Here is a 16241-nt window from a genome sequence, read left to right as displayed (position 1 = left end):
GGGACACGGGACAAATTGTTAGAAATCGTGACTGTCCCGCTGAAATCGGGACGTCTGGTCACCTTACTCTGTCAGCTCCAGCATGCATGGACACACTGGCCAGCTGATTTTCGGCCTTCCGAAGGGCTGGGAAAGTCGTTTTCAGCCTCCCCAGGCTTCAGGAAAGCTGGGAGGGTGAAAAACAGCCCAATGGGCCTACTGGAAGTCCAGAGGCTTCAGTGAGGCTTGCGCCAGTGGTGGGTTTCAAATTTTTTTAGAAACTTTTCTGTAGATGTGGCCTGCTTTGTGGGAGTGGCTTGCCAGCCATGTGACCAAGTAGGAGTGGCTTGCCAGCCATGTGACTTGGTGAGAGTAGCTTGCCAGCCATGTGACTTGGTGGGAGTGGCTTGCCAGCCATGTGACTGGGTGGGCATGGCCAACTTGTAAAATGTGGTGAAACTCACTTAACAACGCTCTTGCTTAGCAACCAAAATGTTGGCTCAGAAACTCTGGCATTTGAAGCATGCAAGTCTTAAAGCTGTCAAGTTACAAAACCCTTGCACCCCTAACCCTTTAGAAAAAAAAACCAGGGGTGTTGAAACTTGACAGCTTTTAAGACTTGTGGACTTCAACTCCCAGAATTCCTCCTCCAGTCATGTTGGCTCAGGAACTCTGGCATTGAAGTGTGCAAGTCTTAAAGTTGTCAAGTTACAAGACCCTTGCACCCCTAACCCTTTAAAAAAAACCCAGGGATGTTCAAACTTGACAGCTTTAAGACTTGTGGACTTCAACTCCCAGAATTCTTCCTCTCACTCTTCATCTTGATGATGTGCGGATGGGCGGGGGGAGGGAGCTGGAACCGGTTCTAAACGCCACTGTAGATTTGTGGAACCTCTTCTATAGAAGAGGTTAGAATGGGCAGGAACCCACCCCTGGCCTAAGCGCATGCGTGGGAGGGAGAGTAAGAGGGTTGTGCATGCAAGCGCAGAGGGGGAAGGCATTGCATTATGGGTGTGGGCACGTACACAAATGTTATTTCGCGGGTGCACCCTTTTGGCACCCGAGTAGAAAAATGTTCACCATTACTGCTATAGAACATTCAATAATATATTTGCTATTTCCTCTTTCTTGTAGTGTTACTAAAATGTTCTTGGGTGAACTCTCATCATAAAATTCTTGAATCTCAATGCATCTGTACCTTTCTATGTGTATATGTATGTATGCATATATGTTTCTGTGTATATGTGTGTCTGTGTGTTTTTGTGTGTGTGTGAACATTTATATTTGATGGCATCCTTCTTCTCTTTATGTCTGGCCTATATTCTTTGGAATAAGCTTTATCCTTTAATTCTTGTTATTGCATTGCAATAACAATGTTATTCCATTACACCAGTAATGTTTACTAAATCCTCTACTTTTCAAGGTGCCAGTTTTAAAAGCCTTGGTTTGGCTTTCTGGATCAGTTCAAGAATTTATTTCACCTTCCAAACTCCTGCCAGTTGAGGATCAGAATGTTTCAATGTCTGCTTACTACCAGACTTTTATTACTGTTATATATTTTGATCTTTCAATATGATTCTTTTGTAGTCTTCCCTCATCACTTGATACTGAACAAAATGCAGCTTCTAGTGTTCATAATTTGTAATTCCCTTGTCAAGAAAAGTGAATTAGCATCTATATTATTATAAAGTAAGGTGAAATTTCTTGCTTTATATCTCTCTAGTCTAGACAAAAAGAGACTGTAATTCAGGGAAGGTTTGCATTACCTTCAAGAAGAGCTTCTGGCAAGGGATGAGTTTTCTCACAAGAACTGGGAAGAATGTATTTGGAAAATGACTGGATCAGCTTATCTGAAGGGTTTTAAACTAAAACTGAGGAAGGAGGCTGACCAATCTTTAGGATCTTTAAGACCTAATCTCAAACATAAATCCCCAAGACAACCAATCAAACAAGGAGGTAGAGTATTTATGGGAAGGAAGAAAAATTCAGATACAGACAAGATGTAGGAAGCATACTCAGAGTCAGCCATAACAATTCAGATACCTATGCACTAACTTAAAGTTTGGGGAAAAAACAGGGTGAACTTGAACTACTAGTACATGAGTATTATGGATGGTTTAAAAAAAGATTGGACAGCCATTTGTCTGAAATGGGATATTGTCTCCTGCTTGAACAGGCATTCGGACTAGAATAGAGTCCCCTGGGTCGCAGCCTGTTCAAAACCGAAACCGCAGGGTGAAATGGATAAGTGCACATGTTTAAGTGCCACTCATATATGTGGCAGGCAAGCACACGTATGTGCATGAAGTTCCACTTGTGGGAGCAGCAGGCACTTGTGCTCATGTGCGAAATGCCACTCATGTGAGTGGTGGATACTTGTGCTCAGGTGTGAAGTTCCACTTTTGTGACCATAGAGTGCTTGTGCTCGAGCAAGTGGAGCTTTGCATGAGAGCACAAGCACCCTCCACTCAAACGCCCTCCTCTTGGGTGAGCAGTGCTTTGCATGCGAACGCAAGTGCTTGCCACTCACATGAGTAGAGCTTCGTGCATGAGTGCAAGTTCCCTCCACTTGTGCACAAAGCTCCATTTGTGTGAATGGAGAATACCCGTGCACACCACTTGCAGAAATGGAGCTGTGTGCATGCTCGTGCCCCTTCCACTCACATGCTTTCCCACTGTTGGGCCAGGTCATCAAGCTGGAAAGTTTGGGGACTGCTGGACTAGAAGACCTGCAAAGTCCCCCCCAACTCTGTTTTTCTGTTCTGTTCTGTTAGATTTCTAAAGATGTAGATATTTAGATAAAAGTTTTTAACAATTATGAGTCTGTATTTTTAACACTGGGTCAGTATTTTTCACACTATGGTCCCTTTGAATATTTTCAGCATATTAGTGGCTTTGATTTCACTTGTTAATTTTTCACTGATTTGGAATTTTTGAGCTTGGGGAACAGTAAACACTTCTTTTTGCTCACTTTGCCAGTAAAACCCAGAGATGTAATGTTCTTTTTTCAGTGCTTTTTCAGTGTTTTTATCTTTAATCTTTAAAACTGGGGAGGCAGCAGAATAGGAAGGAAAGGCAGATCTAATTGTCAGCCTGATCTCATACCATGCTCAAATAACTCGTTCATTGACTTTGCATACTTTGTTCAGAATGACCACACTTACCCAGATGGAAATGTCATTTCCCCTTGCTCTGAATTTAAGCAGGAAGGGAAATATGTGTTTTACTGTTTAACATGGTTTATGTTTTATTGAGGTTTCAAGCAAAATACACATAATTTTATCAATATATGTTAAAAAGCAAATTATCCTAGCAGATTTCCTCCTCTTCTTCCAGCTGGAGCATAAAGCCCAGGCTTGTCCAAAACAGTAGGGAGCAGGGGAAGCTCATGTAGCCCATTAAGAAATGTAAGAAGCTGCTTTATATTCAGTCACAGCATTCATCCATGTAACTCAGTACAGATGGCCCTGACTGGCAGTAGCTTTACAAATAATCAAGCAGGACTTTTCTCTGCCATACCCAGAGAAGCCAAAGCTTGAACCTGGGATCTCCGCACACAAAGCAGGTGCACTGCAATACAGCTTTGGCTATTATTCAGTGATGCTTATTATCAAGTGATTATGCAGTTCAATCTTGCACATTTAACCTGTGATTCTCAACCTGTGGTCTGTAGACCCCCTAGGGGCCCGTGATGTTGTCACGGGGGGGTCTGTGAAGGCTTGAAGAAATGTTATGATTTAAAAATCTGGAATTAAGTCTTGGTGGTCCGTGGTCACCAAAAGTATTTAAAGAGGGTCCGTGGTGAAGAAAAGGTTGAGAACCAGTGAACCAGGAGGTAAATGGTATTAACATTATAGTTACAAATGCTCACTCTGCATCTCATTCTGACCAATGAGATTTATATCCAGCTTAATAATGCGCAGAGGTTTGCAGCCTTAAAATCAATGCTAACTTGCTATCTTCACGGATATAGCCTAAGTGAGATGGGTGTCATAGAAGATTAGTACTAAAAATCAAGTATAGAAATGTACCGAAAAAAAATAGATTCTAGCTCTTTGAGTTGAATAGGAGGCAACTAGCAGGAAGAGAATGAGGTACTTTCTCTTCCTCGAAAAATGGAAAAGAAAATATTTAAAGTTTTCCACACTTTGTAATAGACAAGGTTGTATCACAGTAGGCTTCACGTTTTACAGGCACAGCTAAAAGTATTATTACTCTTCTCTTTTTCCCCAAGAATCCCAATTTGCTGTGAAATAAGTGGAAATTGATATAGATAAATGGCATCCACCATTCTTTATTCTATAGTTTATAGATTAGACACTTTGCTTTTGATGTATGACTTTATCGTTTCAACTTATTTCATGGCAAATAGAGCTTCTTTGAAAAAAATTGGAGGCCCCAACTACAATATTTTTATGTTATACTGGGTGCCCTCTTACAGTATGTCAGGGGAATTATCCTAGGTAATTAGCATTACACCAACAAGAAGCATCCGGTAACAGTGGGGTTGTCTTGCTTTGGGCAAGAACACTTCTATATCCAACACAATCACAAGGGACCCTCATTAGCGGAGAGCAGGAATGCATGATGTTAGCTTTAATTCATCCCCAATCAGAAGCTAATGCAACTTTGCTTTCTGGCTCTGCCTGTAAATAGTCGTATCTGTCCTACTGTTCAGTTCACAGTTAGAACAATTAACCAATGGAACAACTTGCCTCCAGAAGTTGTGAATGCTCCAACACTGAAAGTTTTTAAGTGATTGGACAATCATTTGTCTGAAATGGTATAGGACAGTGATGGCTAACCCTTTTCTAAAAGTGTGCCAAAACTTTGTGCGTGCACGCTGTTGCGCACGTCCGTGTGCCCACTCACATGCACATGCGTGAGTGACCCATCCACCGCGTATGCGCAAGCAACCCCCTGCATGGGGGAAGGTGTAATTTTCGCCCACTCCAGGCTCCAGGGGGGCACAAATGAGCTGGCTGGCACATGTGCACCAGAGCTAAGAGCTGCCGAGGGCTGCCGTGCCGGTAAATATGGCTCTGCATGCCATAGGTTTGCCAACATGGGAACAAACGTCTGGTTGGCCTGTTGAGCCATTTTTCGTCCTCCCAGGCTTCAGGAAAGCCTCCGAACTTCCAGTTTGAGCCGTTGGACCTGCTTTTTGCCCTCTCTAGGATCCAGAGGCTTTCCTGAAGCCTGAGGAGGGTGAAAACGGCCTCCCCCGGCCTTCTGGAAGGCTGCAAATTAGCTGGCTGGCGCGTTCATGTGTGCCGGAGCTGAGAGCTGCCAAGGGTTGCCGTGTCGGCAAATATGGCTCCACGTGCCACTTGTGGCACATATGCCATAGGTTCACCATCATGGGCATAGGGTTTCCTGCCTGAACAGGGGATTGGACTAGAAGACTAGTTCCCTTCCAACTACTCTATCCTATCATATCCTGCTCTACTCTACTTTATTCTATTCATGTAATGTGCTTCAATTCCTTCTTTAGCATAAATCTATTTCAGCTGGTTGTTCTGGCCTTCAAAACCCAATTCCCTTCCATTACTGACCCATGTGCACCACATGGTTACTGTGCCCTAGATACCGGCCAGCATGATTCTGACCTGGTGCTCCATCTGTTCCTTTCTTTTCATTCCACCCTCAACCCCCCCCCCCCAAAAAAAAAAACCAATGACACAACAAACTGTATGTTTTCCATGAATCTATCAATTGGTTTTTTTGGAAGATGCAGTCTTTTGTTTAGTTTCAAGGTAACTTGTATAAAAGGAACCTTTTTAGGAAATTAATGAACACTTTTCTGTCATGTTTGAACAATGAAACAGCAACCAACTTCGACGAGCATTTCAATGAATCACCGTCTCATGATAAGCAGTTCATTTATTCCTTAATGCCACCTTGCAATGTTGCAGTTTACAGTACTAGCTTCATTTCTTCAATTAGTAGTATCATTAAGCTTTAATACTACTAGCCAACATTTACCATACAATGCAGTGTGCAGGTCAATTCCTGCAGTGCAGGGGCACTGTTTGCTTAAAATAATAAAACTGTAGACATTTCCACTGTAAGCACATTTAGGTGTGAATCTCCATCTAGAAGCAATTTAAACTAATGATGATGCAGAGATATGAGGGTACAGCAAGCAAAACTCTTCAGTCAGGACTCATAGCAGCTCATAGTCCAGATTAAACATCCTGCTAGATTGTGCTCAAGTGTCAAAATCTAGGTGGAATTTATAGGCCAGAAGAAGCTTGATGTTGTGATACAGAATTTCCATTAACTAATGCTAGAAAAGCCGTCCTTGAGATTGCCTATAATGCTTCCAGGTCTCAGTAGCTGCCTAATAATGAAATTAGTAAAAGATTGGAATACGGTACATATGTGTATTGAATACGTCTAAGTCTATTAGAATCCTATCCAACAAAATGAATTTCAGTGTGGAGAAGAGCAGGAAAAATCAAAGGTATAAGTACAGATTAGGTGAGACCTGGCTCAAAAACAGTAACTGTGAGGGGGACCTTGGAGTCTAGTGGATGATCACTTAAACATGAGCCAGCAGTGTGCAGCAGCAGCAGCAGCAGTCAAAAAAGGTAATACAATCCTGGGTTGTATAAACACAGGCATAGAATCACAATCACGTGAAGTACTAGTACCACTTTATAAAACCCTAGTAAAACTCCACCTGGAATTCTGCAACCAGTTTTGGTCACCATGCTACAAAAAAGATGTTGAGACATTGGAAAAAGTTCAGAGAAAAGCAACTAAGATGATCAAAGGAATGGAGACTAAAACATACGAAAAACGGTTGCAGGATTTGGGTTTGGCTAGTCGAAAGAAAAGAAGAATTAAGGGTGACATGATAGCAGTATTCCAGTATTTGAGGGCTGCCTCAAAGAAGAGGGGGCAATTTATTTTCCAAAGCACCAGAGGGCAGGACAAGAAACAATGGTTGGCAACTAATCAAAAAGAGAAGCAACCTGGAATTAAGGAGAAACTTCCTAACAGTGAGGACAATCTATCAGTGGAACAGCTTGCCTTCAGAAATCGTGGGCGCTCCATCATTGAGATTTTTAATGAGAGACTACACAGTCACTTATCTGAAATAATATAGATTCTCCTGCTTAAGTAGGAGGCTGGATTAGAAGACCTCCAAGGTCCCTTCCAGCTCTTTCATTGTATTCTAGTACCTCATGAAGCCCTTAAGATTGTCCTTTTGGGGCCTTTTGAATTCAGTGTAATTTTTTTCCCAATGAAACAAGAAGTGTTTTGAGCAATGCATAATTTTTTTCCCCAAATATTTCCCGGAGTGGTTTAATGTCTTAATTTCTTTCTCCCACTTTTAATCTTAAATAAGCTCCCCATATCCTCCCTCGGGCAGATTGTGCATGTGTATCTATCTGCCAACTGAGGCTAAAATTTCATGCATTTGGGAAAGTGGCTTAATTCAATCCACAGATGCTTGCTTCATATTAAGGCTCCTAGGCATGCTTCCTGGATTCTACTTCCCATTTGATTCAACTGGGTTTTATGCTTTTTTTTAAAAATTAAGCATACTCCGCTGTAAAGCCCGGAAAGAAACATCTACCACCTTCAGGCCATTTTGTCTTCCAAAGGTAAACGGAGGTCCTCGGTGTTTTCCTATTGGTTGGCAATGATGTAATGCAGCAGAACATACGGGTATCTCCCCCCCTTCCTGGTAAGTACTTGAGAGAAGGCCGCTCCAGTGTTTAGCCAATCAAAAACAAGAGTCCATTATGGCCTTGGGGAGTGGAGTAGGGAGGGCAATTAGTTCGATTGCTTTTCAAACACCGCCTCGTTCTCATTCCCCTCCACCCCGCCTCATTTGCAGCCCTACCCAATCAGAATCCATTATTGACATTAGCCTATTCGGCTATTTGAGAAACTCTTTTAAAGGACACGGAAGCTAGGTAAGATAGACATCTTTCTTAGCCAATTGAATGACGGTAAAATAGAAAGGCGGGCTCGGGGGGGGGAAATCAGTGTATATCTTGTAAGAGAAAGAAGTAGTAGGGAATGGGGCGGGGTGAATAAGTCAATTGGCACTCGTGTGGCACCAATGAAGCTTCATACTACATAACCATCTAGCTTTCTAGAAGCACATAGATGAGGGCGGGAACATGACGTCTCTCGACCAATTGATGCGAAGTTGAGAAAGAGACTCGTAGCCAACGGGCGTTGTTTTATAAATGGCAAATAAATTAACCAATCGGTATTTAGATTGTGAGGTTTGACAGGTGAGGGATCCAATGGAAATGTGGGCGGGGACCAGAGCGTTTGAGTGACCGTCATTGCGACCAGTAACAGTAAATCTTTTTCTTTTTTTAAAAAAATACCGGTTCGACACACTCCCCAGCTCTCTCTCGCTCTCTCTCTCCGAGGCTCTGGTAAGGGAGGGGGCTCTTGTCCCCTCCTCCCACCCGGTGCATTCTGACGTTGCGCGGCAGAGAAGGAGGGAGGGCCTAGTAGCGGCCGCTGGGATACAGGCTTCCAACATGTCTGCGCTGCTGGCTGCGCTTGGATTGCGAGGGCAGAGGCCGACGAAAGGAGAGGCCGCTGCGTGAGGAGGAGAAAGTAGAAGAAGGCGGCGGCGGCTCGAGCTGTAGCCTGACCCGACCCGAAGCCTCAGTGGGGGAGACGGAGGCTCCTTCGCGGGCGGGCGCGGAGTTTTTAGGCAAACTAAGAGGCTGCGGCGCCAGGTACAGGCCCGGGCCGGCTCTTTCGGAGGGAAGGATTGCAGGGCGGGGAATGGGCGAAGGCTGACGGGGAGAACGAGGCCTTGTCAGGCGGGAGACGTTGAGCGCAGCAAAAAAACAAAACAAAACACCGAACTGACGCAGAGTGGAAGGAAGAGGGAGGACGGCCTCGGCCTCCGCTGGTGTTGCGGGCAGCGGCAGCCACCGCGGGGGGGGGGGAGGGAGAGAAAGCGCAATGGCTGAATTTGGATCTGCGCTGTAAGGCCGGGGGTGGTGGTGGGGAGAGATGGAAGGGGTCTTCTGTCGGAAGAGCAGGATGGAGACTGGCGGGCTCTGGGGGCTCGGATCCTAGGCCCCTCGTGGCCGATTGCGGCTCCTCCACAGGGGCCTCCGGGGTGGGAAGGCGCAGTTTGGGATGGAAGGCAGCTTTTGATGGGATGTGGGCTGGATGAGCGAGATCCCGCGGTTCCCTGCCTTGGATGGGAAGGAGAGGCCTGGGCGAACGGAGGACCTTTTTCTCCAATACATATTAAGGCTCCGTTATTTGGATGTAGACCACAGGGTGGAATTTTATAGTTATCTAATAATAATAATAATAATAATAATAATAATAATAATAATAATAATTATAAATCAGTAGGGTCTGGCCTCCCCGATTTGCTGATTTGGAGAAATACGCGAGCCTCTGGAATGTACAATCTCTGCAGGGGCGGTTCTGGGATTAATGCAGGTTGGGAACTAATGTTGCCAACAGGGGATAAGTGTCTCCATGCTGGCCCTGAAGGACATAGCCCCCACATTGTTCGTAATTTTGGGGATGGACGCAGTAGTGAAATCTATATCTTTTGGCGGTTGATTGGAATTCAGATCTGAGGGCTGCTTATTTATTTGCTGACTAATTTACTTTTATCGATAGGCGTTACAAAGTGATTTTAAACTTTACCTCAATAGAAAAGCATGTCTAATGTAAGCTGTTTTTAAAAAAATATTTGAAAATCTCTTATTTCAATCCCATAAGTGATTCTCTGTAGTTTTGTATTGCTGTCTATACCTTCGTTTTAAGGGAGTACAAGTGGAAGACAATTTTCTAATTTTGCATAATGATTGGAAAAACTAAGATGGTGACTAGAAAGTTGAAGAATAGATAGAAATTAACTTGCAGTTGCTTTGGAAAAACATCTTGATATTTCATGACAAAGTAGTAATATAAAGATGGAGTTGTAAATTTGAACTTATTTGTAGCTGGTATTTGATTGTTTCAGTGGATGTATAATTATTTAATCAAAGGAATTAGCATTGTTAAAGGGAGATGCTATTTGTAAGATGAATTATTAGATTAATAATAATTTGAGAATTTTTATTCAAGTCATATATTTCCATATATGACTAATGAAATTTATGAGGTATGATTTTTAGCAGAATGAGACAGTGATACAGAGAAAACGTGGGTATTTGTAGATATGACTATCTTACATAGCCATGTGCCACTTACAGATGCTGTTATCCACATACATATATTAAACTAGTGAAGTTAATCTGAGTACAGTATAGCTTGTTTAATGTGGATTTACCACAAGACTTTGGTTAGGTGTATGTAACCTGTGAAAAATGTGGGATTAAAAGTATTTAAGAATTTACAGAAATGAATCATCCTTGAAAGCTTGACATTCTATTAGTTTCTTGCCACAGATAACTTAGACATATTTAAAAAGCATCACTATTGGAAACCAATCCCTTTCTATATAGAATTTATCTTTGTATAGTGGTAGTGTTGTGGTTATTTTGCTAAAGATCCAACTTAAATATATAATAGGATGGCTTTTTCCCCTCTAACATAATTTCTTGAAGCTTTAAGTCCTTAAAAGTTAAGATTGGAATCTCTTGCCCTCCATAATATAAACATTGTGATTTATCACAGCTGATTAGACAGGAGTTTTCTTTGCCCCCAGTAGGTGGTTTTATTCTGTCACATGTTCTTTTCTGCAGCTCTTAAGATCGTGTTTTCTACTGGTTAGAGTTGTGAAGACTGTACAATAGGTCTCATTATAATACAGTGGAGGGAATAGAGACATTGCCTAGGGAATGATTAGTTGCTGCCACAACTAATAAATCAAATTGTAAGCTGCTCTGGCCAGTAATCAAATAAGAAATACAAAAAATGTTATAGAATCATGTCTGCAATAACACTTTATACTAGCATCTAATTATTTTGGTAATATAAAGCCTGACTTAAATTAGGAATATTGTCACAACAGTGGCAACATAATGTTATAAATCAGGGGTGGGGAATGATGGCCCTTTTAAGACTTCTGGACTTCAACTCCCAGAATTCCTGAACCAGCCATTCTGGCTCAGGAATTCTGGGAGTTGAAGTCCACAAGTAATAAAAGAGCCATCGTTCCCCATCTCTGCTATAAACTCTTAATGTAGAAATTCTGATACCTTCAGGCAATCTATGTACAGAAAAATTTGAATTGGGAAGGAGGATTCTTTGTAGCTCTGTACTACAAAAATACTTGCAAATTTTGAATACAAGGTAAATTGATTTTGCATATGCTAAAAGTAGTTTTGTCAATGTTTCAATAAGCTTAGATGCTACAGGCAATATGGCAATATGTACAGTTCTTAGAGTTAATATAGCCTTTTAATTAGAATATTAAAGTATTCGGAAATCTCACCTCTAGCAGCTTAATGCAGGTTTGGTATAAAATCAATGTAATAGAACAATATTTTGTTTTCCTGTGTATTTTATTGTTGTGTGCTGCAGAAAGCAGATTTTGAATATGTCAACTGTGATAGAAATGGCATTTAAGCTAATATATCACCCCATAGTATTTTATAGAACTTTCCAGGCGATTTACAATGTAGCAGCAGTATTTGCATATTGCCCAGTTATAATCTAACAACTAAAATTGAATAAGAGGAATGGCAGCTCACCAAGCTTACTTATATTATCTAGCTGCCAGCTATTGACTCCATCTTAGTTTCCTATCAGTGCTACAGATTTCTAGCTTTAAATGGATAGAAAAGAGAGTTTTATAAGAAATGTGTAGAAATATTCTAATATTTAGTGGTAGTAGAACATTGTAGGGTTGGACAGGTGGCCTTAACCCACAACTTACTGGTTATGTTTATGCGTATCCCATCTTATTTTTTATCATAACTTTCTATATTGTCTAAAATTATCAGTGAATTATAATCATAAAATACTGTACTTCCTAACTGAGGGCTTCTGGCTATTTTAAACTGGCAATAGTAGTGCAATACTGCTAGAGTTTATTAATAAAATAGTAATTGGGATGAATAAAGTGATCCTGCAACTTCCTTGAAGAAAAGGATTGCCACTCATGGGCTGGTCCTTACTATGAAATCCTGAATTACTGTTAGACCCCACACTAAATAAGCAAAGAAAGCATTCATATTATACAAACTCACAAAAATATCCAAAGCATGTCAGAGGCGTGTTTTTCAGTGGCTACTTTGTAACGTAGAACTTCACTTCTCTGGAGTTCTGCCAAAAGCCAGATAGTAGCTTGACCATTTAAAGCATATGAATTGTTTATGTTTAGAACAAACTGAATATAGCCAGGAAGCCTGGTGTCAGTTTGGCACCAGCTGAATTCTTCCTTAATATTCTCTTATTCCTCAGCTGTGGATTCTACCATACAGACTTGCTGCCCCTCCCCCACCTTTTTTTTTAGTATCCAATGTTAAGGGTGAAGCTATTTTTAGTTCTTTTTCTACTAAATGGTATGCTTTATCTGAATATCTGAAAAAGTGTACTGCAAATTTTCCAAACAACTTATACTTTATTATGTCTTAATCATTGAAACTTAATGAAAACAGTGACTGCATTGCATTCATACCTTGTTCCTTTGACTTGCCACATTTTTTAAATTAGGAATGAGATTGCAAAGTACCTTGATATTTAATGTTTCTCTCATTATTACTATGAAAAAGTACAATGCAAGAGTTCAATAAGGAGGTTCAGAGTATGAATCTCTAAGGAAAAGTTGCTATTTAATAATAATCAAATTTGGTTTTGAGAAATATACCTTTCACCCTTAGTTTCACTAGATTTCAATAATTAAAACAGATTAATGTCTGCAATTACATGAGAACGTTTCAGGCTTTGAAATCAGTGTATTTGTGGTCTGCTTATCTCATGTTCCAATTTTAAATTCTCTCTTCTGAAGAAACTGCACACAGCTAGTTTTTCATGGAGTTGAAGATTATGATTCTATAATAAGTTTTATAATGAGCTGTTATAGAATAAATCGGTAGTAAGACCACTGTAAATATAGTATATGCCAGAAGTGGCAAACAGAGTGAAAGAAGTAAGATAGAAAAGTTTAGTTGGAAAGAAGAATAAAAAAGGAATATAATTTGCTTTGCTTCCCTTCAGGAACTGTCAGGCTACATACCAGATCCTCCCCCCCCCCACATCATAATTATTTAGATAATAGAAAATATTTAGATAGCAGAAATGAATAGATTTTACTATATGTTTCATTTGCTACTTGGTTAAGGTTACCAAATCATTCAATAATGGATGCTGTTTTAAAGATTCTTGCTAACTCAGTACAGATGTTACTGCAAATAATAGAGAACTGCAGTATACTTGCAAATATATGGAAGCATGTCTACAGAAATAACTAAATCTTTGTAAGCTGCTTTTAAAGTATATGAATAATTTTCCAGCACCTCAGAGTTCAGAAATAATAGCATTTAAAAAAAAATTGTGTATCTTCTGTAATTTTTGAGTGCTGCTGAAATGTACTGAAGAAATTAAATCTCATTCTATTCTTTGCAAAAGTAATCACTTTTCATTACTTTTAGAGTATTGTGTCCTCTTGAACTTGGGAAATTTCTTATAGGAGCTGTTGAACCTTCCATTTACAAAGGCCCAGAATGATACTTTCTGCATAATTATGAACTAGTTTGTAGTATTAGTTTTGATGTATAATAGACATTTCCTTAGCAACTGATTTTATTGGGTGATTTCCTGAACTTCACAGTAACATACACAATATGCCATATATTGTTTCATGTATAATAGCCTTAGCATTTTTTCCATATGCATTTTGATTTTTTTTACCCAGCATACTTTTTTTTCCTGCCTCAAAACCCCTCAACCTTATGCAAAATGTTGATATCATTTTTTTAAAAAATGAGTCTAATCCAGCATTAAATATCAGAAGTTGCTGGTTTTCTATCTATTAATAAACACTTAGTATTTAAATTGCTAAGAACTGTTCAGTGTAGTGAATTGGTTTTGAGGCCACTTAGTATATCTTTGACCTTGAATTCTAAAACTAACAAGTCTTGTGTTCATAGAATCTTTGCATTTGTCATTATGTTCTGCCTATTAGAAAAAACAACATAAGTTCATGCAGCATACTAAGCAGTATTTTACTGTGTTGTGCAGAGAAACCATTCAATTGTGATTCATTCAGTACTTATGGCTTAGTGCACGGTGTCATCCCCCATGATATGCAAGATACGTATACAATTGACCTTTTTCTATCAGAATGAGAAATATTCTCACAGATTTAAAAAAAAGTGAAGAAATCCATCTATATACAGTTTCAACATATTTTATTATAATACAGAAAAGCAGAAATGGCAATATCTCTAGAAATTATGTGCACAAATAGGAATTTATAGAATTGGATTTATAAAAATGGGGAGATGAATGTATACGCTGTGGAAGATTGGTATGCAGTGCATAGAAAGGGAAATTGAATCCAGGAAAGGCACAGAGACATGCAGAAGCAGAGGGAGTTTTGAATAGGGTGGATAAAAAAATATTTTTTTAAAAAATAAAATACATCAGATTTTTAAAAATTAAATTGGTTTTTTAATCAAATTTATTTTAATAAATGCTTTTCGAGTAAAATTCTAATGATTGTTTTCTAGTTAAGATACATTAATAATTTAGTTTATTCAGCATGAAATGGAGCTTAGTCATGTAACATGAGGCTGTATATTTGGTAAAATCATTCAATGAATCCAACCATGAGATAAATCATAAAACACTTTATCCCATTGTTTTGCAAATCTATATACACTACAAACTGTATGATTGAAGAGAAATGCATCTGTATCAGTGAGGAGGAAGGGCAAGCAATAAAAATGAAAGTGAAGCCTTCTAAGCAGCTTATAAATATAATACTAAAAAGCACCTGTCATTTCAGATCCATCATGGCAGTGCCTGTTAGCGGGCTTGCCACGTCCCTCACCTTGCTTTGTCACTGAAGTTACAATCGTTTTTAACAATTGTAATTAAGCAAACACTGCAGTTGTTAGTTGAATGCCACATTAAGCAAATGCCTTTTCCTCAATAGATTTTTTTTTTGCTGGAAATCGTTTTCATGTGACTCTGAGACGCTGAGACACTTGAAACAGCAATAAAGGTGAGCTGTTGCCAAGCACCTAGAATGTGATTGCAGGAGTGTGTGTAGCCATCGTAACTCTGAAAATAGATTGTAAATAGTTCTGTGGACATCCATTATAACTTCAAAGGGTCATAAGTCGGGGAATCCAAGCATGGGTTAACTTCTGTCCGATTGCCTAGAGACAGATTAAATCTTTGGCCACGCCCCCTCTGCTCGACTACTTCCAGTTTTTCTTCTCATTCAGAGCATAGCAGATGTGTGATCTCTGTATAGATTTAGGCAATCAGCAGTTTTCATCCCAACCTGGATTTTTCAACAAAGAAGCAATCCCTTCTGAGGAGTTGGGGAAGGCAGATCAGCCGCTACACGGCTTTCCGAGCCCTTCCCAAGTTCCAAGTCGGCGCTGGTGGCTCATTCCATGCACCATTCACTGCGTTCCTTCTGTCGCCTAGCCCGTTACTCGGGCATGCTTTGAAGGGAATGTGGCACGCCTTTCAGAGCGCTGACCGGCAGCGTTGCCTAGGAGCTTCGTTCTTCTGATGATCCAGCTGATATTGCCGCAACCGCCATTATTGCCTACCACAATGCACACAATCTCAGATTCAATGCCTGGAGTCACTGTCTGAGAATTCGGTCACACTCCAGGCACATCAGTGGGACCCCAGGGTCAACGGATCCGCATGGGTGGTCTGTGACACAGATTTGGGCCATTTGCAGGTGCTGAGTGTGATTTCCCCCTGCCAATTAAGGCCATTTGCTTCTCCCTCACAGTAGGCCTCTCCAGACCTCATCACTCTTGGGCCAGGCCTCATTTAGAATTGAGCAGAACAGTCACATGGTGGAATCTAGGCCTTTCAAGATTGCTCTAACGGGGACTTCTGAAGCTAGTTCCTCCAGCACTCATCCCCGGGAAACCAAATCCACCAGGAGTACTTCCAGGGCAGTTAAACCGCAGGGGTCTTTATCCAAAAAGGAGCCCACCGCACCAGATAGAGAGGCCCAATGATGCCAAAAGGTACTGGCAAAACAATTCGCCAAGGCCCAGCGGGCCTCAGCAGCAGCCATGGAGGAAATGGAGGCATCTCTTCCATCGTAGTCAGCCTCTCCTCGTCAGCGGGCCTCTCCTCATGAGGGAGGATAGATACAG

General features: G+C 40.6%; 1 protein-coding gene across 2 annotated transcripts in view; it reads left to right on the top strand.

Moving 5' to 3' along the window:
* The first annotated feature begins 8395 nt into the window (after positions 1–8395).
* The window catches only part of PPM1B (protein phosphatase, Mg2+/Mn2+ dependent 1B), a 67276-nt gene continuing 59430 nt past the window's right edge, over positions 8396–16241 (top strand). Inside the window, exon 1 of one of the 2 annotated variants that reach the window (XM_014052937.2) lies at positions 8396–8699. The gene's annotated coding sequence lies outside the window, so the exon portion shown is untranslated. The remainder of the gene's footprint in view (positions 8700–16241) is intronic. The other variant, XM_014052938.2, reaches the window with a different exon arrangement.

Source organism: Thamnophis sirtalis, unplaced genomic scaffold (assembly GCF_051295495.1).
Source record: "Thamnophis sirtalis isolate CommonGarterSnake01/CBP01778 unplaced genomic scaffold, rThaSir2_p1.2 scaffold_6, whole genome shotgun sequence".
Classification (NCBI taxonomy): domain Eukaryota; kingdom Metazoa; phylum Chordata; class Lepidosauria; order Squamata; family Natricidae; genus Thamnophis; species Thamnophis sirtalis.
Note: the sequence above shows the minus strand (reverse complement) of the source record. Positions and strands in the feature narration are given on the sequence as shown.